Source organism: Anser cygnoides, chromosome 22 (genome assembly GCF_040182565.1).
Source record: "Anser cygnoides isolate HZ-2024a breed goose chromosome 22, Taihu_goose_T2T_genome, whole genome shotgun sequence".
Taxonomy (NCBI): Eukaryota; Metazoa; Chordata; class Aves; order Anseriformes; family Anatidae; genus Anser; species Anser cygnoides.
Genome location: NC_089894.1, coordinates 6,503,019 through 6,527,656, shown reverse-complemented (window position 1 = coordinate 6,527,656; position 24,638 = coordinate 6,503,019).

The window sequence follows — 24,638 nt, the reverse complement described above, 5'->3', positions numbered from 1 at the left end:
TTGATTGTAAATGATTTAAGGCCCAATCATTAGTTTTAAGAAAGTATTGAGTCTGGCTTGTACACATGTGCACATTTTGGAGGGATTTCTTTTGTTGTTAGCTTTATAACCCTTGTATTTGCTGATAGTCAGAGCTTGCTGCCACTGGCAGTTATTCTTTCTCCATTATACTTTCCAGGGAATTTTCAGTATGCCACTCCTTCCTCCAAGGAAATCTCCTGCTTTTATGCCAATGCGAGACATGTTTTTCATCTTTTGTTGAAAGTTTTATAGTTTTTCCTAACAGAAAGCAGATTCTTAGATCCTAGAGCCATCGCAGTTGGAAGGGCATTAGCAGGGAAGCTGCTCTCAATCCCGTTTTCACAGAGGTGTGGCAGCTGGGAATGCCCCAAACCCTGCTGAAGAGCCACACGAGGGTTACTGCAACTTCTCGCAAGGCTTTTCTCCGTGTTTTGATGATAATTTCTGCATGCACATGTTCCATGTTTCCGTAACCTTTTTGCAACCATTTCCAGCACTTACTCCGCTACGCCTTGCTACACGGTGTGCACGTCTTTCCCTTCTCCTCCCACCATTTGGGCTGAGGTTTGTGTTCTCTCACAGACACAGAGAGATTTACCAGATGGACGTGGAGCCCCAGGCTTTTTCCCAGGGCTTTAAGTGCTACTTTTATTTGGCTTCTGTATAATCCAGAATAGTAAAATTTCAAGGAATGAGGGGGAAAAAAGGTGTACTCATCCTGATACCTGTTGGGTCTTAGAGCTTGGGCTTTTCCAAAAAAATAAGTGGGCTTTAGTTCAGATCTTTCTGAACAGGAACCTCAAACTCTGTTTTATTTTCACATGGATCTTGACTTTCTTGCAGAATACTGCATATCTGATTCACCCTCTCAGAAGATCCCTCCTTAAATAATTAAATCAGTTGCTGTGTCGTAGTGGAGAAGAAACATTCACAAGTTTCCCGCTCACCGGCAGGAGGAAAGCCCCAGACTGCTCTGTCCAAAAGGCCAGGCTGGAAGGAATTTATGAATGCTGCAACTGTTCCGGGAGCTGGCAGAATCCAAGTCAGAGTCCAGACTTTTTTTGCCAATGCAAAGTATTTCATTGACTTCCTCTGTGCGTGGTGTCATATGTAAAATGCCCACTCACTGGAGTCACAGGGGTTATTAGGAGTTTGTATGAACTCCAGCCTAGGTCTGCTGTTTTCCAATCCTACTTACGGTCCAGCTAATCATATAATCACCTATATCCCATTTCTGTCCACATATGTCTTTGGGGGAATAGGAGGGAAAGAGATTGTCTGTTGATGTAATATTCGGTTCAGGCAGGACAAGGTTTAGGTTCCCGTTCAGGAAGCCACGTGGGGTTCGAGCAGGGGTCTGTCTGTAGGGCACGGCTCTGTTCCTGCACATCACTTTGCACTCCGACCGAAACTGCCTGGACCCCGTTTTCCCAGTGGAGCTCTCTCTGTTGTTCCTCTGACTTCAGATGTGGGAAAAGGAGATGGCAAACCCTCCCCAGATGTGGGAACCCCCAGGTCTTGCACTGCTCCAGCACCCTCTGCAGCTGGTGCTGTCACTCAGCTGCTCAGCGGGGGCTTGTTTGCCCTCTACATCTTCCTGACACTTCATTCCTGAAAGAAGAAAAAACAACAATCCTCCCCTCTTGCTAAAACCCATTTGTTGGACAAGGCAGCCACCTTTAACCTCCGCAAAGTCAACATCTCTTCTGTCAAACTCTGCGCTGGGCGAGAAAAATGGGATGGATGGAGACCGCTTTTTGTGATGAATGCCCCCCTAACAAGCCGAAGGCTGGGAGGTGAGGATTTCTTTCTGAGCTCTTCGTCAGGTCAGGCTGCGACTTCCCCAGAAAAGCATTTCTCGCCATCTCCCAGACTGGGAAGCCTCCAAGCTCTGGCTCACCCCGAGACCTTGCACAGCAATTTGCATAACTTCAGCAGGGTAAAACCACAAAGGTCGTGCCGTGCCTTCACTTGCTTTTTTCTGGCAAGGCGGTTTTCTTTCCTAACGTAGACAGACCCGAACCATCTCACGCCACGCGGACGCAGCCCTCCTTTAAGTCACCTTCAGGCTTGTGCTGCTTGGAGCACGGAGCTCGCTGGGGCAGCATCCTGCTCTGCTCTGCACCTGACCCAGTGCCCTTGTCTGGTGCTCCTGCACCCAAAATCCAAACTGATTTCTTAGATTAAAGATTTTTACCCTGATCGCAAGGCCAAGGAAGGTTTACCTTTGCAGCAGAGGTGCCAACGACACTTTTATCGCAGCAGAAGTTTAAGAAAAATATGTAATAAATATGACATGTAAAATATATAATAAATAAATAAATATATGCTTGTCATGGAAAAAACTCTAGGCATGGAGGTTTCCTCTTGAACTTTTATGAGCTACTAAATTGCGAGTTATTAAAACCCTTCATTTTAAAAGTGTTCTCCAAACATTTTTGGAAAACAAAACAAAACAAAAACTAAACAATGCCATGGTATGGTCTGCCATGCATGCACTGAAGTGGTTTGTAAGTTTTCCTCGATGTGGGCCCTGGGCCAAGACTGGGGATCTCCCCCTTGCACGGAGGAGCCCTCGCAATGAACTCCATCGCTCGTTTTAGCACTGATGAAAGAAAGCTGGAGAGCAACAAATGGGCAATGATTTTCTTACTAAATTCAGGAAGCTGGTGCTTAAGCTGCAGAAATTAAGGATGGAAAAAGTTTGTTACTTAGTCTCCCCACAGGTAATGGTTTTATTGTTCTCTCCTAGACATTTTCTAGGATATTGCCCAGACCCAAGAAAGTGTCCCAATTTGTCTTTCCTTTTCCCTTTGGGGATGACAATTCTTTGCTCTTTCCTAGTGTCTAGACCCAGTTCTCAGTTTTTCTGACGATCTCATCATTCTGAATCACAGCCTGTTGGCACTACACAGGTGGAGAGCAATTATTCAAGCCAGTTTTAAATTTTTTTTGATAGCTATGTAAAGTCATCTTAAACACAAGCCAGACGTGTTTCAGACTTTTCATCTTTCCTCTAAGTCAATCACCATGGCCTCTTAATCACGTTTCTGAGCTCTGAATTGTCTCCAAGACGCAGCGCTGGGAATGAGAGCTCCCTGCACCGAGCTGAGACCGCTGGGGCAGCTTCTCTTAGTGAAGAAGGAAACCCCAGGATCACGCAGCTCAGTTTCACAGGGATTATCTGTGAGATGTTGTGCTCCCCTGTGCCTGGCACCTGCCTTGAAAATACTCCCAAACATCCTATGTCTGCTGAACAGCAGCGTTTCCCTAAAGGGTGAATGCGATAGGCTCGAAATCCGTTGCAGCAAGAAATTCAGAAATAGGAATGAACAAAAATGATCCTGCCAGCTGAGGCTGCTGTATCAGCAAAGACCCAACGATAAGTGCGCTGGCACCGATCTAACATCACACTTGTTGGCATGGCAGATGCTCCTGGAGACAGTTCAATATTCCATTAGGAAGTCATCTCCTGCCACACGGGTAAGTCACTGCACTGTGAGGAAAATATCTTTGTTGCCTATTCACTGAGCTGTTCTCGTATGTAGGGCTGGCCATTTGGCAATCTCATCCTTGGTCTGCTTTCATGAGTCTGCAAAACTTAAATAATGCGTTGGTGTCGGCACGTGAGCGGGGAAGGAGGAGGATGAGCGTGCCAGATAAAAGGCTGGAACTGGCCCTGGGTTTGCTTCATCCTCTGGGCATTTTCACTTCTGAGAGGAAACAACTGCCCAGTAAAGTTGCGGGTGGTAAACTGAGACATAGAGACATCAAGCAATTCACAGAGGAAAGCTTTACTCCCAAATACCAAGATCTGGTCCGCTTACTAAAGAGGAGGTGACCTGCAATGACAGCTGGGCCCTAGGAGACAGGAGTCCCCAGTTCTGTGTCTGGTCTTCATTTTGTGTTCCTAAGTAGCTGATATATATATATATGGAGTGTATATATGTATATAAATACTGCAGTGCATACGATGTCTTGGGATACGCCACTGGCAGTAGCAGGGTTTAATATTGGACACACGCACATCTACAGGAATAGAAACCACAGCAGCTGGATTTGCAGAACACGGCATGTGCTAAAAATTGCTGGCACATTTGTTGCAACTGGCGGGCTGCAGGTGTTGAGAACGGGGACATCCGCACCATCGTGCACAGTGCTGCTGGGGAAATTAGTAATTGGTCGGTGTGGTAGGAAGCGTGCAAAAAGGCGAAGCACAAGGTGGGAGAGGGGAGAATCGGGTGCCGGGGTCTTCGTGGTGCACACCCCGCTGCAGGGGAGCCTGGAGAACGTGGGGCCAGGGATGGAGCGAGCACCTGCGAGGGGCTGGGACCCAGCTGGAAGGAAATGCCAGGCCCAGAGATGGGCTCTTTGGGTCTATCCGTCATTTTAATAGTTTTCTCGGTATCCTGAAGGGATAAAAGAACAGAAAAAGTGTAAAGCTCAGGCTAATAGAGGCAGCGTACCTAGAAGGGAAAGATGATCTCCTACCAATGAAAGCTAAAGAGCTATGTGGTTAAAGAGCTGTATTAAAGGACATTAGGTATTGGACAAAATGTCAGGAAACATTAACTTGCATTTTGCTGTAATCCCATATGGCAAATTAGTCTGGTTTAAAAGGCCTGTATTTGCAGGAAACCAGTTTTAGGGTTTTGATGATTCTGGGGGAGGAGATGCAGAGAGAAAGAAAGTCTGTGTCACTCCTCGAAAAGGCAGCGGCTTTGTAACAGGGGCGTCACAGTTTTATGATATATTTCTCTCTTCTCTCCAAGCCTCTAGGAACAGGCTTTCAGTCAGTTTGTAGGGAGAGTTTGAGCAGCAATTACATGAGATGTCAGAGAAATAATGTTGGAGAGCAGATGCCAAACACCCAGCTTCTCAGGCTGAGGTAGTATAATGCATACCCTAGGTTACATGGGTAATTCATGCTTTTAGCCTGGAAGAATTTTGCCAAAAGCCCAGTAAATAAAATAAAAATCCTGTTATCTGTTGTTGGCCACATTTTCATCATAAAAATCACCCTTCTGCTTCAGCTGCAAAATTAATAAGTGCATTAAACCAGGCTTCTGTTGCACCTCTTGAGTTTTGAGGCAATGTATTTGTCACATAGTGCAACACTGCTGACTTCTTTGGCACGTGAAGGTGATTCGAAGGGAATAGCCATGGAATTAATGTTTTCATTCTCCTTTTCGTTAAAAGCGCTTGCACATTTTGTGTTTCTCAGCCTCTCTATTTAGCTTTCTACAAATTAAGGCACGTGATAACGTGCTCACTCTGAACATAACACTGTTGAAAAGAGGTTGTAACTTCCAACCTCTTAAAAAGATTAAGAACCTGGCAATGTGAAGAAAGGTATTTTAAAATACCTTGCTTTTTCCTCAGCTTATCTCTTCATCCCCTACTGTTCTGTTTCAGTTCATCTTTTCTTTTCAGTCTTCAACTTCTGTCCTTCTGCTGCTGCTTTTTTACTTTTCTTTTGTGGCCTGTGCTGAAATTTTCACTTTCTTTAACTTTCTCAGGTTTTCCCCTAAACGTGTTTTGGCCCTGGCAGTAGGATTCCTGGTGCGCTCCGAGGGTTCAGCCCTCGTTAGTCAGCCAGAGCTGTGCAGCCAAAGCACCGAGCGGAGCCGTGGAGACTTTTTTCCTGCCACGCTCCTTCCGTCCCTGTCCCATCAAATATTTCTCGGAGGCTGTGTCTGACTCGCTCCACAGCTGGCACCACTACTGCAAGGATTCTCATTTAATGATAATGTTTCTCTTAGCCCTAAGTCAATATTTCCGGTATTAATTAAATCTGATGGCTTCACAGTAGTGAAAAAAAAAATGTTTCAGGTACAGGAAGCGCCAAGATATGTTCAGAGACACTTATGTGATAATTTATTTTAGGGCAGAGAGCAGGAGAAGCAAAAAGCAGAAGAGACAGGTGGCCAGCTCTAAGTTTGGAGGAATATTAAGAGGAAAAAAACACTAGTTGGAAACTGCTTAATCACGTTACGTGATGCATAATCTGTCACTTTTAACCTTCTTGTTTGAAAGATGACTGGTTTTGGTTGCTATTATTATTGCTTTTACTACAATGGGGGGTTTGCAAATGCAAGATGTGATGAGCCATGGGCAAATGGCTGCAGGCTCGGGTTAGCGGGATTCAGAGGGTTCACACACAGCAAAAACTCACTTGCATCTGCAAGAAAAATATTGCGTAAATGAGCTCCAACTTGGCCTTGCCACTTCTCAATTTGTTTTTTTCCCGGTGCTTCTCATCTACCGAGGTGATAACAAACCCCCAGCTCTTCCCACTGGAGGAGCTGCTGCTTCACACAGCTGTGTAAGTACACACGGGAGACGAGGATCAAAACCCAAAGTGTGCAGAAGACAAGCAAGCAACTAGCAGGATTACCTGAGCTCTGGGGAAAAACCTCGGGCAGAGACATTGGCAATGTCTTGTTTCCAAAAAGTTGATGTGAAACCCTCAAAAACTCGGGGGTGCTGCTGTGACTGAAAGCAGGGAATTGGATGCAGTAACTTTTAGGCTGGGTAGAGGCATGCAACTCATTTTTTTTACCTTGGATTTGTCCCCAGCTAACTGGAATTTATGTACTCGTTGCTTAAAACATTATCTTTTGGTTTCTCTCTGCTGTTACAGGATGGATATGAATGACAACAGGTAAATATATATATATATTTGTATATATATATATATATGTGTGCCTCAAGATTTGGCAATTACCGGGAGCAAAGCGTGTTCGGTTGTTTCAGCATCCATGTGCTAAGGGAGCAGAAATCTCTGCTGGGGAGTCCAGACACCGGCTTCTGGGTTCCCTGCTTCCCTCCCCGCCTTCAGTGGCGTGGGATTTTTTCTGGATTTGAGGCCTAGTGCCATGTAAAAATGAGGATTCTCCTTTCCCTGAAAGGTCATAAAAGCGAGGAGGGTCTCAGCTTCAGCATTAATTCTTAAGACAGGAAAGACCATTTACCAAAAAACTTTAATTATTTTTTTTAATCATAAAGAGTCCTGCCCTTACACTGTGCACGCTGTTGTGGTTATTCCACGAAGAGCTGAATGTCCTGAACGAGGTCCAAGGCACCAGAAGCTTTCTATGAAATAACAAATATCTGGGGGAAGGGAGAGGGTCAGCAAAGGAAGAGTTAAAGAGTCTGACAGAGAAATTTTTTGAAAAACACAAAATTAGCTCAGCTTTTGGCAGATTGCAAAGCTCATCTGTTGTTTTCATCAGACCACACTAAAGAAACAGGAACCATGGTATCCCCAAGGAACTGATAGGAACAGAACATTCAAACTTTTCGAGCCATTTTTTTGTGGGTATAGATTAACAAACCTATATTTATTTTTCAGTGTATGGTTCACGCGTTTTGAGGTGGGACAGAGTGCACCATTTTCATTTGGAGTTTTTGTTGTAAGAGGAATCCCATGTGTTTCTGGAGAGCCTAAAAGATAAATAAATTTCAGCAGATTGTCTGCCAACTGATAGGCTTTTTAATGTCTTTTTTCAGTGCTAGACTTGTGCATAACTTCTCTTGAGACCGTCCTTTGGTGCTGCTTGTGCTGCTTTGCTCCATGAGCTGGAGCGCTTTGCACTAAATGCAGTTAAATGAGAATTATGGAAAAGGTTCCCAGAAGAGCAGGAATTCATCTTAATGACTGTTCTGGGCATTGAAATTAGGCAAATTAAACGGGGAAAAAAAAAAAAAAAGCGTTCTTTAAAGTGTTGTTATTTGGAAAATGGGGGGGAGGGGGAGGGATGGTTTGGAAGAGAGCAGCATAAATTGTGGTGCTAAGGATGTCCCATGGACTCCTAGAGAGCAGCTGGAGTGCAGCCAGCCCTTGGCATTCCCTGTGGGAACTGCGCAGAGCCCCGCAGCTTTTGCCTTGTGCTGTTGGATGCCTCTGGGCTGGAGCAGCCGGGACCCGAGGCTGCTAATTAGTTCTGGAATTAATTGCTGGCGGTGCCACACCTCCCTCCGCTGGCAGCTCTTGTCAGTGCAATTGAACGGTTTCTCCGCTTAATAATGTGCCCAAGTTTAATTGTTCTGCCAAGCTTTGGGAAAGCGTCAGGCAGAAAATGAGGGGATGCTGTGGGACCCTTCGCCAGCCTCTCTCTTTGCGTGGAAAAAGGTGTTGAAAGAGATTAAGGCTGAGAACATGGAAAATGGGAGGGTTAAGGTGTGGGGTCTGAAATAAATCTTTGCATGGACAGGGAAATAGAAGCTTTTCTGCACATACAGCCAGTGCCACAAGAAATCAAGCAGGAGGGGTTTTTTTCCTCACTGTTGTCAGTGTCTTTTCAAGCCTTTGGGAAATTCAGAGAATCTGAAACATAACTGATATGCTTTTGTGTCAGATTAAAAAAAATAATAAGTTTTTTGACACTTGACAATTCTGGTGAAAAGCATAAAAAAAAAAAAAAGATTTTTTGACACCTGAAAATTTCAGTGAAAAGCACCAGTAACACTTGTGAGAATTTCCACAGCAATTTCAATAACAAAGAAATCAGTGTGACAGCCCGTCTATGGCCTACACCTGGAAGGACTGAGGTAATATGCTTGAACCAGCAGGCAAAGACGGGCTGTCAGCCGAAAGTTTCTGCAAGGCTACAGGTAAATCTCTTCAGTAAATTCAATGCCATAAAGCAGCTTTCTTTTCTTTTAATTCTGGAACTGGTTTAATAGAAAATGGAAAGAAATGTTTAAAAGGTGACTTACTAATTGCCTGTAAAATAAAAAGCAGACGGGTGTTTTATTGCAGTTGAAAGAAGTTAGTAACAGTAAGGTAAAATGTCAAATGGCAATTGATTTTTTTTAATTTTTTTTAACACATAAAGGAGCGATTTATAGCTTCCTGCATGCTGCAGAATAAATCATCTGAAAGTCTGAAAACTGAGGCTAAATAAAGATGAAATCATGGAATTTACTGTCTCAAATGATAGCAGACAACTTCCACGAGCTCCTACCAGAGGCAAGGGAACTGCCCCGGGCAGGGCGAGCTGGGGCTGGGGCACCACGTCCTTGTGCAGGGTGGAAGCCCCCAGGTTGGAGATCTGCTGGCGTGGAGGAAACGTGAGGTGGAAGTTCTGCTGTGCTGAAATCAGGTTCCAGAACTAAAAAAAAAAAAGTTAAAGAGGTTTTGAGTCATTCCCCTTGGCCTTGCAACGCCTTCCAGCTCGCTTCCATTTCGTGCTGGGCAATAAACAGAAGAATGAACAGCCAATCCAGCACAAAATAATGTCTTGTTTAAATAGTTAGAGGTCTTTAAAAATGACAAAATATCTTTTTTTCTAAAGACTTTTTAATCACTTAAAAAAAAAATCTAAATATAATTTTAACTGATTTTAATGGAGCTGGTGGAGCCAGGGGGACAGGACCTGGGGATGTCAGCTGTCCAGAATACAGTTACAGAAAAATCATATACATTGCAGAACTGTGCAGAATTAACCAGGTTGTATAGGCTATGCTTAACTTATTAATACTTTAAAAGCGCCTAAATACTTAAGTAACAGTGGCTTGAGGAGAAGTCAAGGTTTTAGGCCTTGCTTTCTGTATGGAATTACACAGAACTATCTTAAATGCTTCTAAAAATAGCTAAAACAAAACAAACAAAATAACTGAAAGATGCTTTAAACACAGACATTAGGAAGTTATTCATGCTGTGCAGGATATAGATTGTTGTATGTAAAAAGGAAAAGTGAGCAGAGCATCCTTATGTTATACGATGCACCGTCAGACATATGTGAGGTCAGTTTTCCACAAGCATCCCTTTCTGCATTAGCACGCTGCTAACGAGCATAGTTTGCCTTGTAAAATCATTTACGAAGGTAATTTTAATATGTTTTCACCTTTGGATAGAACAGCGTTTCAGGGTTACTTTTGTCAAGCTACTTCCATTCCCACCACCAGGTGGAGATGTCCACCTGCGAGTCTTGGTTAAATGACCCTGATTTTCAACGGCGAAGCTGCAGCTAAGGTTTAAATAAAACGCAGCCTTCCTCCTCCTCCCTCTTTGTGCTGGAAACTAAGAACGCAGCGTTAGCACAAAGCCTGCAGATGCTTTGTTAAGGGGCTATGTTATTGCACGTTATTCGGTTTTGCACTTTGAAAAGCCTCTGGGGCTGCATTGCGGGAGCGCGCAGCTTGTGGGAGCATTCCCAGGAGCGCCAGGGCCCTTGCACGAACCCAGTGGCAAAACTTGGTTGTGGACCTGCAAGCCGAAGCCGTGAAAGAAGCCCACCCTGAGCACGTGGAGCGGCTCAGAAAACCCCAAGTGAATGCCTCAGTGGGCAGCTAGCAAAAGCGAGCAAGTTCAGCCCCGACGGCTCATGGTGAAGGGTGAAGGAAATCACTGCTCCAGGCAGGGCAGTTATTCTGGGTTTCTCAAAGCAGAAATGTCAAGGCTTGTTTTTGCAACAGGAAGACAAGGGCAAGCTCCTGAGCTGCTGCGCTTTTTGGCTTCTTGCATCTTGTGTGGCCACTGGGCCCAGATTTGCTGAATTCGTGCTCCCCCCCCCCCCCCCCCCCAGCTCTATCCCTTGCCCCATGGCTGTAGCCTCCTTTGTTTTTATTTTATGTTTATAGCTTCTACGCTCTAGGCCCCTTCTGCAAATTATAAGTGTGTTTGCCAGATTGTTGTCTGGGCCTAAGGGAAGCAGCTATTTTTTTTCTTGTCACTGGACTGCTGCTATTGTGGGAAAAATGTGTCTGAGGAACAAAATCCTTTGCTAGAAGGTGACCGCGACTGTCACTCCTGTGGTTCGTTGCTCGAAGACAGCAAGGCACCATGGTTTCTGCTGTGACTCAGGATATAGCTGTTATGGTTAATGCAGGAAAAAAAAAATGATTTCCACATTTTCTTGGGCACTGCATGTCTTGTTCTTTTTAGTTCCCTGTATGAAAAAAAAAAAAAAAAAAGGTAAAATGATTCTAGTGGATGCCTTACTTTTAGTGTGAAGCAACTGGCTCCCAAAAAGCTTGTGAATTTTGAGACCAGGGAAATTAAGGTGCAATTGCAGAAGAAGCCCAAGTGTATAGGATAATGATGCTATGGGATTGCTTAGAACAAAAAGCCTCTTACACCAGAGCGGGGCGACTGCAGGAGATGGGCCAGAGCAAGGAGCAACCCAGGGAGGGGTTGCTGCGACTGGCCGCTGAGGGAAGGAATCGCTATTAAATTTGACAAAGAACCAATGCATGAGGTTGAATAGATACCAAATTGACACTTGAGTGTCAATCCTTTGAGTTAGCCAAGGTTCTTGCCAAAAAAAATGACTATATCAGCTTCTGTGGCAGAATTCTTAGTGGCAGAAGTGTCTGTAAACAAGAAGCCAAGCCTGAGGTCTTGGTCTAACACTGAAAGTGTTTCTCATTAATGCACAGAACCCTTCTCTGCCCGAGAGAGGAGAATAAAAATGCACAAAGAAGCAATACAAGCAAAAACATTGAAAAGCTTTGAGTGGAACTGAGCGGACTTTTATTGCTTCAGAATTTGCCGCATTGCATCAATTGTTACCCAAATGCTCAAGGTTTAATATCTTATATAAAGGACCATAGGTGTGCCTATGTTGAGGTTACAAAGCTTTTTGGAAATTTTGATCCATTCTAGTGCTGCAGAACCTTCAAATGAGATATTATGGACACTGTCCTGCTGTTGCCAGTGACCTCTGTAAGCAAAGAACGAGAAATAAGCAGTCGGTGCACTCCAAAAGACGCAGTGGGCATTTTCTGCAGGGGCCTGGGCTGCTGAATTAGCTAATTTGCAGTTGTTGCTATTAGTCCTCCTTGGGCTAAGGACAGAAATAGTGAGGCTGGCCATAACAGTGAAGGCAAAGTAGGCACCGTTATCTGTAGTGCTGCGAAGTGTTTGCTCGTGCCGAAGTTCTCTCTTTTCCTGAAGACATTTGTCTCTTGAAACTCCCCAGACAGTAGAGAGAATGTACTTTCTCTGGGTTAAAGCTATCTTTGATTCTTGGGAGCTTCCCAAGAGAAGGGCAAGTAAATACAAGTTTGGGTAGTGAAAAGAAGATGCAAAAAATCCAAGTACAGCCATCACCTTAACTATGGGAAAGTGTCTGATAAAAGCCTCATCTAAATCAGAGCTTCGACTGAATGCCCAGCCAGGTGCGTGAGCTTTCTAGGATGATAGTACTTGTTTCCCCAGAATAGTTACGGACCAAACCAGGCAGCTGGAGGGACGTGGCGAAGGGCACAGATGTCTTTGGGGATGCTCCAAAGAATGCAGTAGGTGCTACCAAGCGGGGAGGCTTGTGCAGTGAGAAGGGCACGTTTCTGGCAGGGCGAGGACCGGATCTCTGTGCAGGCTTTGTCCTGGTCCGGGGGCTCTGCTCTAATCTCCGAGGCCGTTTTCTTTGCTGGAACAGCCTCTGCAGTTGCCATGACAGTGGCTGGCAGGATAATCGTCCAAAGGTGAGGAGGCTGCAAGCTGAAGGAGGCCTCATGGAGGGTTTGATTGATAGAAGAAGTGATTTTTAGCTTGGTAAAGAAAGAGTGCGAGCAGCTCCTCCGCTTGCCCCTTGCTGGGTTCCCAGGGCCCCGAGCCCTCTTGCAGATGAGGAGGTATTTGCCCAGAAGCTATGAGAACAGACCCTTATCTAAATAAATAAATAAATAAAAAGCGATCCTTCCATCTGAAGGATCCCAAAATCAAAAAAAAAAAAAAAAAAGCTAAAAACAGGGCTAATGGGACATGCTAGCTGTGGCTAGGAGTATATATCGCCACTGGCAGGTTTATGCACCCTGATGCAGGTTTTTTTCTGTATCTTCTGTGCATTCGGATGCACTTAGAAGTCAGAGGACTCCCTTGTGTTGTAAGGACTAACATGTTAATAAATTAAAGATTCGAGACTATATTAAGGGCAAACGTACGGGATAGGATTTGGAGAGCGTATTTTGTCTTTTGGCCAGTCGCTCTTGCAGTTAGCATTATCCTTACTCATTAAAAAGAGCTGCAAGTCTTCAGGTTGTTGCCACAAAACGCTGCTTGTGCTACTTTCCACCTCGCTTCTTACCCATATGTTTTTAGGGGATTCATAACAACGTAAAGCTGCTGCGACTCACATCAGCTGAACGCATGTACTGAGCAGAAGCCAGAATACGTTTATAGGGCCGGCATAACGTTCCCGTTACCAGCTATTGCAGTTCCTAGAGAGAAAGAGGAGGGCATAGGCTGCCTGCTGAGGTCCCCGCTCCTGCCAGGGCTCTATGCCATCAGGAGCTATTCGCAGGAGCAGCCGCGGAGGACTTGGATGCCTGCTCTGCTCCGTTCTGTGCTGGGCTGTCAGCACAACGCCATTAGGAGAGGGCCAAAAATAAAGAGAAACGGACATAAAATTTCACACTTTACAATGGTTTTCCATTTTAAAACAATGTAGGCTAGGTCCAATTAGCAATCACCATTTATTTATTATGAACAAGTAGAATTCAAATTAAGCTGATTCGAGCCTCAGCTACCCCCTCAGATTGGATTGGCAATTAAGGTACTAGTTGTACTGGTAATTATGGTTTACCGTGAAATTACCCTCCCTTCTCCCCCCTCCCTCCAAAAAACACCAAATTAGCCAGGAGTGGAATTATATTTATCACAGAGCCCTGTGCAGGAGAGACTTTGCAAGTAAATACAAACAACCAGGAAACCACTCAGCACGCTGTGCCAACACAATAATTAGGGTTTGAAGACAGGAATTTTTGCGGAAGCCAAATTGGCTGGCTTGTCATGCAAGAGGAGCTGCAAGCGCCTTCAGCAGCACCCGAGGGTGCAGAAGGGACAATGCAGAGGAGGAATTTGCTCCCCTGAGGGTTCTCCTGCTACGATCCTGCCACCAGGAGCAGACCGCGGGGTGTTTCACCAATTCCAACACGATGTAGTGTCCCCAGTGGATAACAGGCAGACGACCAAAAGCCAGACCAACACAAGGCTGTTGCCGTGTATTGCAGCAGGCAAAAGCGTGAACAAAAGGACAGCAAGCGTACGCTGAACCTGAATTGCTTTTCCTTACCCATAGAATTAAAACCAAGCTTCTTGTCCTGACGTTTGAATTCCAGTTGCCCTGCGTGCAGTCTGTTATTTCAGTGACAGTTTCAAAATGTCATTACCTGCTAATGAACTAATCAGCTCCTGAGCCTTTCTCTCTTAGAGCCTTTCCTCTTAGAGTTGAATAAATGCTCTTGCCTCCAGTCTAATCACCATAGAGGCAAACGCCGTACCGCAGAGCTCTGGACTTGAGTGGATGCACGAGCTGTCCAACTCCATCACCACCTTTGCATTTGCTAGTTTGGAGGCCGATACAGTTAGCTCTGTGTACGATCAGTAGAGGATCTTGGACTAAATAGTGTTGTGTGTACATTGGGAGCGGGCAATTTTGGTATATGTCATGCATGCCATGATTATTAAATGTTGTTTGCTGCTGTTTACAAAACGAAGAAACCAAGCTAGCAAGACAAATGATATCACAGATATTCTTCTCTGGTTACTGTCAGGCTTTTTCTCATCTGCCAAGGATTAGGAATTCATCAGAAAGCACTCCGATGTTGCAGTAAAATGGTTATTTCTCACAGCAATGTGTGGTCTGGGCATGTGTCGTGCACATACTCATAAATTTATCTTTAGACTCTGCACACAGGCTTGGTTTTCACGTTCCTAAAAATGGTTGGGTTTGAGAACAAATAATATGTTTGGAAGAAGCAAAAATCTTCTCCTTGCTAACTGCGAAATGAACACCAGAAAGAGGGAAGGCAGTCAGCTACTGCCTGCCTTGTGCCTGCACCAGGGCTGCTGCATGAGCTGGGGGAAAAGGAGAGGGAGGTGAGGGTTTGGTTCCTTCTGCTGCAGAGCATTCCTATGACAGCAAAATTTACTGACAGCTTAGCTGTGTATTTGGGGGGGGGGGGGGGGGGGAAGAAAATCTCTTTAAAATCGGGGGTGGTTGTTCTCTCTGAATTAATGTGAGCTTTTTGGTGTGCTTTTTTTGACTAGCATACCAACTCATAAATCCCATTCCTGAGCCTAAGGCAAGTCTTTCCTTCCATTTCACATCGATGTGATTTCTGATCTTGCAGGGACTTAATAATATGGTGAGGAAAGCAATTAGAGAACATAGTGCATTCTGAGTGGCTTCATAAATAATTAAATTACAATTATTAATAAAGACTCTTGCCATTAAAAGGAAAAGATTAAGGAAAACAGTAAATTCACTTCATTAGATTTACAGCGTGTGCAATCCAAAATACACGGACAAAAGCAAGCTGTCAGCACAATAATTTGTCTCCCTGCCTGTAAAATACGACCTGATACTTCTTCCCACTTCTGTAAGAAGGCTCGAGGACGCAGACAGCACAGAATAGAACAGTTGTATCATAGTCATTCAAACTACCTGTTTAAGTCAGACAAATGAAAAAAATAGCCTCCAGCCCACACGTTGTGGCCTGGCACCGAGTGTCATCCGAAGATGAATGCAGTTGATGAGATTAATTTGTTGGGCCCTTACTTATCACCTACAGACCGAGGCTCCGTAGATCATGAGCTCATTTCCTGGTGCATGCACAACGTGCTATTTCAGCTCGGCTCCAGCCAAACAGGGCAATTAGCTGTGGCCAGGAGGGGCCAGCGTTACAACCCTGTCACGTTATTAAAATGCTCTCCTAGTTCAGCCACTTGGCCCCGGAGCAGGAGCTCCAGCATGGGCTTCTGCAACAGATGGCACGTGAAATTCTCCTTCTTTTGGGCCTCTCATATGCCTGTCCCTTTTCGTCCCTTTGACTTTTTTTTTTTTTTTTTTAATAGGGGAAATTCACAAGCCCCGGTGCAGGGTTTTCTTGTTTGCACTTAGCTGTATGCTGGGGTCTTCGATCATATGCTCCTGACAAAGTCTGACTGTAAAACGGAGTTTCTGTAAGAAACAGGCCACCTAGTACTACGTGGGGTCACCCCATGCAAAACCGTGCAAGGACGGAGCCAGGACACTCAGTATGGCCAAACTGCCATACCCCGTGTCTTACTTAACTCTTCTGAAAAAGCGCCGGTGTGACCCGAGTTGTGCCAGCGGCTTTAACGCACGCTTTAGGCAGTTGCATATTAATGTGTTCTTTAAAGGCAGCCAGCACGCTTCCCCTGGAAGGGAAATACTGGCAGCCCTTGCAGGAATCTGAATCCAGCACTTCCCATAGGCTCCAACAGCCAAAAACCAACCCAGAGGTGCTCCATCGTGGCTCCGGCAGACGGGGGGAGCTCTGCCTGCATCCACAAATCAACAGGGAAATTTCTCACAGCTTAGTAGTCTGTACAAAAAATCCAGCTTAATGTCTTCTACCTCAAACAGGGAGATCTGCGGGATCTTTTTGTGCAACCCCTGCTGTGCTGTGCTCCTGGAGATACAGCAGCACCTCTAATGAGGAGTTTAGTTTTATTTTCTAAAGACGGGGTGTGTTTGGAAATGTGTTAGGTTTCTGCTCGACCTATGTCCACCTGTGCATTCATCTTTGCTATAAAATGCCACCAAGATTTGGCATTCATGAGAAGGTTCTGGCAGAGGATGAGGAATGAAATCCTGCCCAGGCCCCAGAGCCACTCTGAGCTTTCTTTAGGCAAGTGCAGAACGGCAATCTGATTTCAGAGAAAGCTGAAGGATTTACATATACTGCATTACTTCGTACTGAGCTGTGTGATGTGAAAGTGAGATGTTGCTGCAATGTATTAGAAGTCAGTGACAAAGCCTGCAGTGGCTTCGTTCTTGTCCACAGCATTTCCCCCTGGCTCAAGGACCCATCTCCGTGCACGTCTTTGTTCCAGAAACTTATTTTCTTGGTGTCTGTTTCAATCTAACAGCAAATGGCTTATCTTGCACGTGGTAATTGGGCTCTCTATGACGATATTGGCTGAGGCTGGCTGTGCACCAGGCTCGCACGCGCGTGGTTTTGCTTCGTGGTGCACAGCCCTGAGAGCGATACCGCGGGACCGGTGACTGACAGCAGCAACCCAGTGGGACTGGTTGAGAAAACTTTAATTTATTTGTACAGCATGCATACGGAAGGGTCCCCACCTCCTGTTTTGGTAATGATAAATGACAAGATGTCGACACTTATTAATTAAACCGCCCGGCGTAGCAACGTAGGCGATAAGGCCCAGGAAGGCACAATGTGCAGCATTCCTCCCACCCCATCATGAGAATGAGGCCCCTCCGCTGTTCTCGGGCACAGCAGAGATTAGACCAAAGCATCAATATTCCTGCACGAGCTGGCTACCTAGTAACTGCCTGAGCACGGGGCCCTAAAAATTGAAATCCTCTCCCATGCGATGTGCGGTAATTAAACTTCGGCATTCCTTCTGCAGGAAATGTTTCTCCTGTGTTGTTCCCACAGGTTGTGCTACAATAACAATTTTAGCCCCATGAACTATTAAGCAATTATAAAGGGATTTTCTCAGTCTGCTTTAGCTAAGGATCAAAGGCAATTTTTTTTTTATATATATATTTTTTTTCTTGCCAGATATTGTAATTTAGGATACAAAACACCAGGCGTACGCAGGCCTCCAACCTTTGGTCAGCCAAACAGAATGGGCTCAGGGAATAAGTCACATCCCATTTCAGGTTGTCTGATTTGGCAAGTCTGCCAATATCCCAGCTTTGTTTCCTTAAAAAATAAAAATAATAAAAAAAAAAAATCATTGCCCCACAACTGCAATGCATTTATCTTATTCTACGTTCATTTCTATCTCTCATGTCTATATCCTTTATGTGTGTGTTCTACTGGCAGCTTATTATATATATAATATATATCCTTTTTGATAATTCAGAATTTAACGTGTACCTAATTTCTCACCAGCTTGCTTGCTTAGCAAAGTCTTGAAATTGAAAGGGACTCTAAAAAGAAAACTGCTGTATAAGAACAGCCGGCTGAGCTAACTCAGCTCATACAGATTCTGATGATTTTTGTCTGTATTTGCCACGTACAGCAATAAGTAAACTCTTGGTGCTGTAGCTAGTAGTTAGGAATCTTTACTATTTAAAATAACAGGAGCCTCCCTTCAAGTGGGGTCAGCCAGAGCACGTGGCCCAGGGCAGTGTCCGGCCGGGTTTTGAGTTTATCCGTGGATGGAGAATCCACAACCTCTCTGTGTCACCTATCCCAGTTAAAAAGAAATATTCTAAATGGGAAGTTTTTACGTTTCAAATTATGGCATGGTTTACTTTAGGTCTTCTGCATGCTATAGGATGAGTTAAAAATTAACAGGCTGTCCAGGAGGAGCCCTGACTTTGTGGGGAAGCCACCATGGGGTGTGGGCCTGGGCATTCCCAAAGAGCTGCGATAAGTTAGCACCTCCAAGCACGTTGTCAATAGGGAAAACACAATAGCTGACTGAGGAGGCTTGGAATCGGGCACTGCATGAAAATTAAAATGAGATCTATGGTAGGCAGTGCAAAAAAACACATATTATTGTATAGAGAAACATGGGGAGAGCGATGGGAAAATGATGATTTCCCCCACAGCAGCAGCCTTTCCAAACTCACCATGGCACTCACACACAGAGGGTCTTCTAGAAATACATTCACAGCTTTATCACTTCCACAGTTGTTAAAAACAGTATTTTTTAAAGGCAAAAACATTTGAAAACAGAATGGCACATTAAAAAAAAAAAAAAAAGGCAAACCGTCCCCCCTGTAATAAAATAGCAAGCAAAAAAATGGATGTTCTCAGAAACAAAAAAGTAGCTGCTAACTACATCGTCCCCCCTCGCAGTGATGGGCTCCTGACTCACAACCCACTCTGCAATTAAATCTTGCAGAGCCCTCAGGCTGGCGGCAGCACCGACACGCTCTGGAAGGGCACCGTGTGCCTTGCGCAGGCTGAGGCTTTGGTTTTTCTTGGAAGTGCCAGAATGTCTAACTTGCTTTTCTTTTGTTATTTTCTTCTGTTATTATTTTGTATTTTTACCGTACCTTCGCTGGGCACACAAAGAACCTGCAGCCTGAAAGTTTTTCTAAAATACCTGCAGGCTATATTTTACCCTGTTCTGTGTTTAGTATAATTTATCTACAGCAAAGCAAATGCTTTATGTATCTGGTGTTTTTCACAGGTGAGTGCTATGACCTCCATAACTAAGATCACATAAAATATCCCAGCTGGTTTTAGACCTTTCAGATTTGTCTACCTGGCTGGAATGAATTGAACTTTTAACAGTGGCAGCATCTTAACGTGTATGACAAAAAGCAATACTGGACGTATAGGTTGTTAGTCAGCTTAAGGGTAAATCCTGCTGCTGTATTATTTAGTTTTTAAAGCACATTTGTTCAACACACCCCTGGAAGGCAACTCATGACCAGGGTCCTCTTCTTAAGAAACAAACCAGTGAATCAGGTCAGTAAGTTCAATTTTATTTTTATTTATTTATTTATTTATTTATTTATTTATTTATTTATTTATTGCAAATAGGAGACACAGGTTAATTTTATGGTTGGCGATACACAACAGTGTGTACAATATTGCCACATTTTCTATGATTGTTAACCATGTGCCTAAGAAAATGCTATATCGGTCTTCCTGCAGTTTCAGTCAGAAAAAAATGTCCGCACTTCTTTCCTAATGAAAATTAGAAAGTAAAATACTGAATGTGCTAAGGAAGAGAGCTAGATTTGTTAATATAATCATAAAAGAAAATGAAACAAATCCTACCTGGTGTCTGCGTAGAGTTCAATATCAGATCTGAGTAAAATTATTGCAAAATAACACAACTATGTGATGATTTCCTACAAAGTTTGGCCACAAGGTTGTTTGTGTTTTAAGGTAAACCGGGTACTCGGCCTTGTCCTTGCTCAGACACCAAAATGTTATTGAAATTGTCAGCCAGCAGAGCTCAGCTCAAACCAGCTGGCAAGCTAATCCTTCCGTGTTCATATTCTGAGAGGCCGTTGAGAATATTTGGGTTTAATGCTGAAGCTTAGCTGCTGTGTGTGTCAAGGTTTTATTTGAGAGATGAAACATTACCGAGAATTCTCAGCCCTGGCTCTCAAGAGATGCAAGTTGTGCCCACGCAGGTAACTGGACTAAAATGCTCCTTTCCAGACACCTGGAAATTTCCACTGGAAGTGTGCTCTGCTGTGTAGCGAACATCCTCAGTGCAGGGTTATTTTTCATAGTTTCCAGCCCCCACGCCCCTTAGAAGCAGTCCCCGGAGTCCAGGTGTTCATAGCCCATGGACTCCAGAAATTCTCTGAATTTTTTTTTTTTTTGTAAGGTGGTTTTCTTGAACGTTTAGATTGTCAGGTACTGCAGATGTGAAGAATCACTATATTATTACTACTGAGTGTGCTTCCTTTTGCTGATTTGTATGTTTGGTGGGTTTTTTTGTTTGTTTGTATTTTGTTTGTTTGTTTTTTTAAGTAGAAAGACCTTTTTTTAATGCCTAAATGTAATCTGGGTGACAGTCGTAGGATCCAGGTGTGAAAAATCAATGCAGCTCCACCAAACCCCATCTTGGTTGCAGTTTTCTCTTGGACACCATTTTCCTCTTAGTTATGCTTTTTTTTTTTTTGCCTTTTTTTTTTTTTTTTTTTAAAAAAAAAAAAAAAAAAGGTTTCCTGTAGCAACTTCTAATGAGCTTTGTGTGTGAGCTCTCACTGCAGGGCAGTGCCAAATACATTTTTAGTAGAGCTGCCACCTCCCCAAAGACCACCCATACATTTTCTGTACTAAGTCAGGGGGTTTACGGGAGTGCCCCTCAGCACGACATTTCCACTGCTATTGGGCCATCTGTTTGCCTGCTAAATAGCCGACCGCCTCTCTTTATTAAAAGTTATATTTTCCTTGCTGTTTGCAGAGAAATGCAAGCAAATTCAAGTAATTGAGTGTAATGTCTGTATGAAACATGTACTTCAAAACGATGATGGTGTGTTTCAGTAAATAGAGGGTGACGGTACTGCTGACCAAGACGGAATTACATGTTTGAAGGACACGTAGCTTAAAAGTACGTGGTATGTGGATGGAGTTTATTGCTCGGTGCAGACCGTCCGCTCAGCCCATGCTACAAATCAGTTGCCTCCACATCTGCCTGTGAGGTTCCAAGCGTCCCCAAATCACAGAAAGGTAGCTAGAACCCTTCAACTCAAGACAGGTGGCATTTCCAACTGGAAAAAGGGGCCATGTTCAAGGATATGATGCTCAAATTCTGAAATTATGCCAGTTTTCACATTAAAGATATCGTCCTCTTCACCAGTTCTTGTCACTGACGTGTGCTCCGCTGGGAGTTTCCATTTAGTGACACCAGTCTCTCCTCAAAGCGCTGCCGTTCGGGCACTTTGCAAGTGCAAAGAATAAGCCTTAGGACCAGTTCCTAGTTCTTGATGCCGCATGGCAGATCCTAATAACAAAACTCATTCTAGAAAAATCTGTCTTTCCATTTTTTGGCTCCTAGGAGGACCTTCCCCCCTCTGATCTGAAGGCACACTTATTCGGAGGCCCGTATGAACTGATGAGCAGGCTGAAATTTCACATGCAATCCCTCCCTTCATTGGAAGGCTGTGTAATAGCCTTCTCCCCTCAATAACTATTTCCTAAGAGCGCTACTTTTGTTTCCAGACACCCAGAAATTCATAATGAGTGAAAAGTTTCTGGTTCTGACCACCACCCTTAATCTGAAGAACAATTTTAGAAGAAAACTATCACTTTTAGAACTAACTTCTCCTGCTAGTTTGACTAGAAAAAAATAAAATAAAATAAGGCCCTGCAAATAGCAAAACCCTCCAAATGGGAGAGTAATTACCTTAAATTAAGCCTTATTTCTGGTTTAACAAAAAAAATACCCACCCAATTCTAAAAGCATGTTGTGCAGACTGGAGACATTAGAGTTAAATACTGGCCATTTTATAGTGAAAGGGAAGGAAATAGAAGGGAGGAAGGAAGGAAGAAGAGATTAGAGAATCTGACAGATGGAAATAGTCTCCGAGGAGCCACTATGTCCCAAGGCCTCTCCAAAGGGAAGTTTTTGCACCAAAGAATCTGGTAGCCTGAATGAAGAATGACCTCACTTATTTATTTAGCCAGAGCCGAGCTGTTTTCTTAAGACATTGAAATAACCTCATGCCACAGGCATTAAATTGTTGGCAAAGTGATAAAGATGTCTGTTTAATTTCGGGTCTTGATAACCACTAAATAAATACGCTTTAACTCCTTGGTTTGAGAGTGCATCTTAAGTTGCCTGCAAGGCAATGAAGAAAAAAAAAAAAGCTCAAGCCTGAAGGTTAATGCCAGAAACTTGGCCTGATGTGGGATGCTGGAATTTGGGTTTGTAACTTGGTCAAAGAGTTGGGGATCCTTCCCTCAGAGAAGGAGGTGATGGTATTACTCCTTCAGACACCAAATCCAAACAAACAATATTTTTACATCCTTAAATTCTTGAGAAAGGGCCAAATTCAATCTGGAAAGCTAGCACCCAAGTGCCAGGAGTCCCAGCTAGAGCTGCTGGAATCTGAGTAGCCAATATATGGCAAAAAAAAGTGATTCACATCACACCTGGAATAGCTGAAATGGGTGTGTATGGCACCCATGTGAGACTTTGGTATCCCAGCAGGGCTGGGGCTGATACCAAAGGGTTCAGAATACAGTAGATGTAAGATGCTTTTCTGAAACCAGTGCTGCAGGTTTCTTCTCTACCTTCACCTGTTAGTCCCTATATGGATTATACATCCCATCTCTCAGCAGCAAATAAAATGCATTTACTCTTAAAATGACCAAAATTGTCAACGCTGACTGGCATTTTTAGATATGCCCATTCAAGGACACTTGTATCAATATACCAATGAGTTCAATGCACTCCGTGCACGGCTGCAACCCATCCCTGACAAACCCAACCTTTGGTACCTTGGGTAGCAAGGGGATGACAGATAAAAGCAAAAGAACCCCCACACTTTGAAAAGCAAAGAACTGAGGGGCCCTGAGACCATCAACCAGGTCAGCAAAGAGGTGGCACCACATCCTAATGCTCTCTGAATCCTTACCTAGATGGAAAGGATGTTGAGTCCGGTGATATGAGCACAGGGTGAGCTGACTCATTGAACTATTGTATTTTTTTTCTGTCTATAAACCTTGATATTAATTGTAACCTGTTTCCTGGGGAGTTCGTAAAGAATAATTAATGGTAATGTGCTTTGGTTGTGAAAAATGCTGCGTAAATACTACATGGTATTGTTTGTTCTTCAAGTGAAGCCTTCTTGTTCTTTCTTTTCTTATCCCATCACACTGCTGTAGCACCACAACATTGCAGAGCACTTTATGTGCAAATTAAAATAACACTGCCCTTTCCTATGAGCATTACAGTGCAGTTTAACCATACGTTGCGATGCAGCAGGGGTGAGATAGTGTTTTGAAGATTGTATTTTTTATATTTTCATGTCAGAATTAGCAGGGCTTGTGCTAATGAGTTTTGCCTTGAGTTGGGTTTTACAGATTAGTTTTAGTCTCCTTTTATCACTGTACTGACTGATCCTCATAAAAGGCAGAGAGCTTTTAGGGTTGAAAGAAACAGCTTTTCATCATACAGGGTCAGGAATAGTTAAGAGAGACAGAGGGATCAACATCACTTCCTTCCCTCTGGTCTTCAGGTGCAGTGTGTTTATTATGTTCTAGTGTGAATAAAATTCAATTTGGCATCAAAAAATACAGAAAAGCACCAGATGCCCAATTCAGTGAAAAGACGAGGCAACGAAACAGTACAGTTGGACGTTACAGCTCTCCAGCATTCAGAGTGAAAACTATTCCCACTAATCTGGGAAGAGAAGAGAGCTATATGGTTATTATATAACTGGAACGACTTTGTGCAGAGTTGTCCTTTGATGGCTCCAAGACCGGAAGGGGAGAAGTTGCACTGTTCTCTGTACCGGAGTCATATGAGCTGCAATTTTTGCAGCTCTACTTCAAATTTTTGGCTTTGCTTCAAATCATGGCTTGGTTCAAAGGTGGGCTTCCAATACCTGCCTATCACAGGGATTTCAGTCTATTCAGATGTACGGTATGTTCAATCCAAACTCAAGCTACATACAAATCTGTGATAATTTAAGACTTTTGAGCATGTTTAATATAGAAAAGTAGTTCTGTGCTTCCATATACTGCACTAGTTTGACTGCAACAAGCTAATTACAAGTTGATGTCATGTGGCTAAAAGAAATACATGTTTATTCCATCTGTTTTTCATGATGCTGACTTTCTCAATCGCCCTTGCAGAACTCATGCATACCGTGTTTGCTGGGCCAGGGCCCCACCAGATAAAGGTATGTTCTCTGCTGTGCAGTTTGTAATTATGAAGTTGAATCTCATGCAAAATGACTGGGACTTGGTGGTTTTTGCCAGAAAAAAAAAGAACGAAGTAGGAATGCTGACCATTTATTGTAAGTATGTCATAGACAATGTGGCGTGGTTCATTGTCTACACAAGTTAGCAGTAAAAAGGGAAGACAGATGTATGCTCAAAGCTGATTTGGAGAAATATCATTATTCCTGTCTGAAGATGCAACTTGATTTTTTTTTCCCCTCTGGACTGCCCATTGGGACAGCTGCTGTCACTGACTGATATATTGCTGTTTCAGCTCAGCAGCACCTAAATGATGTACC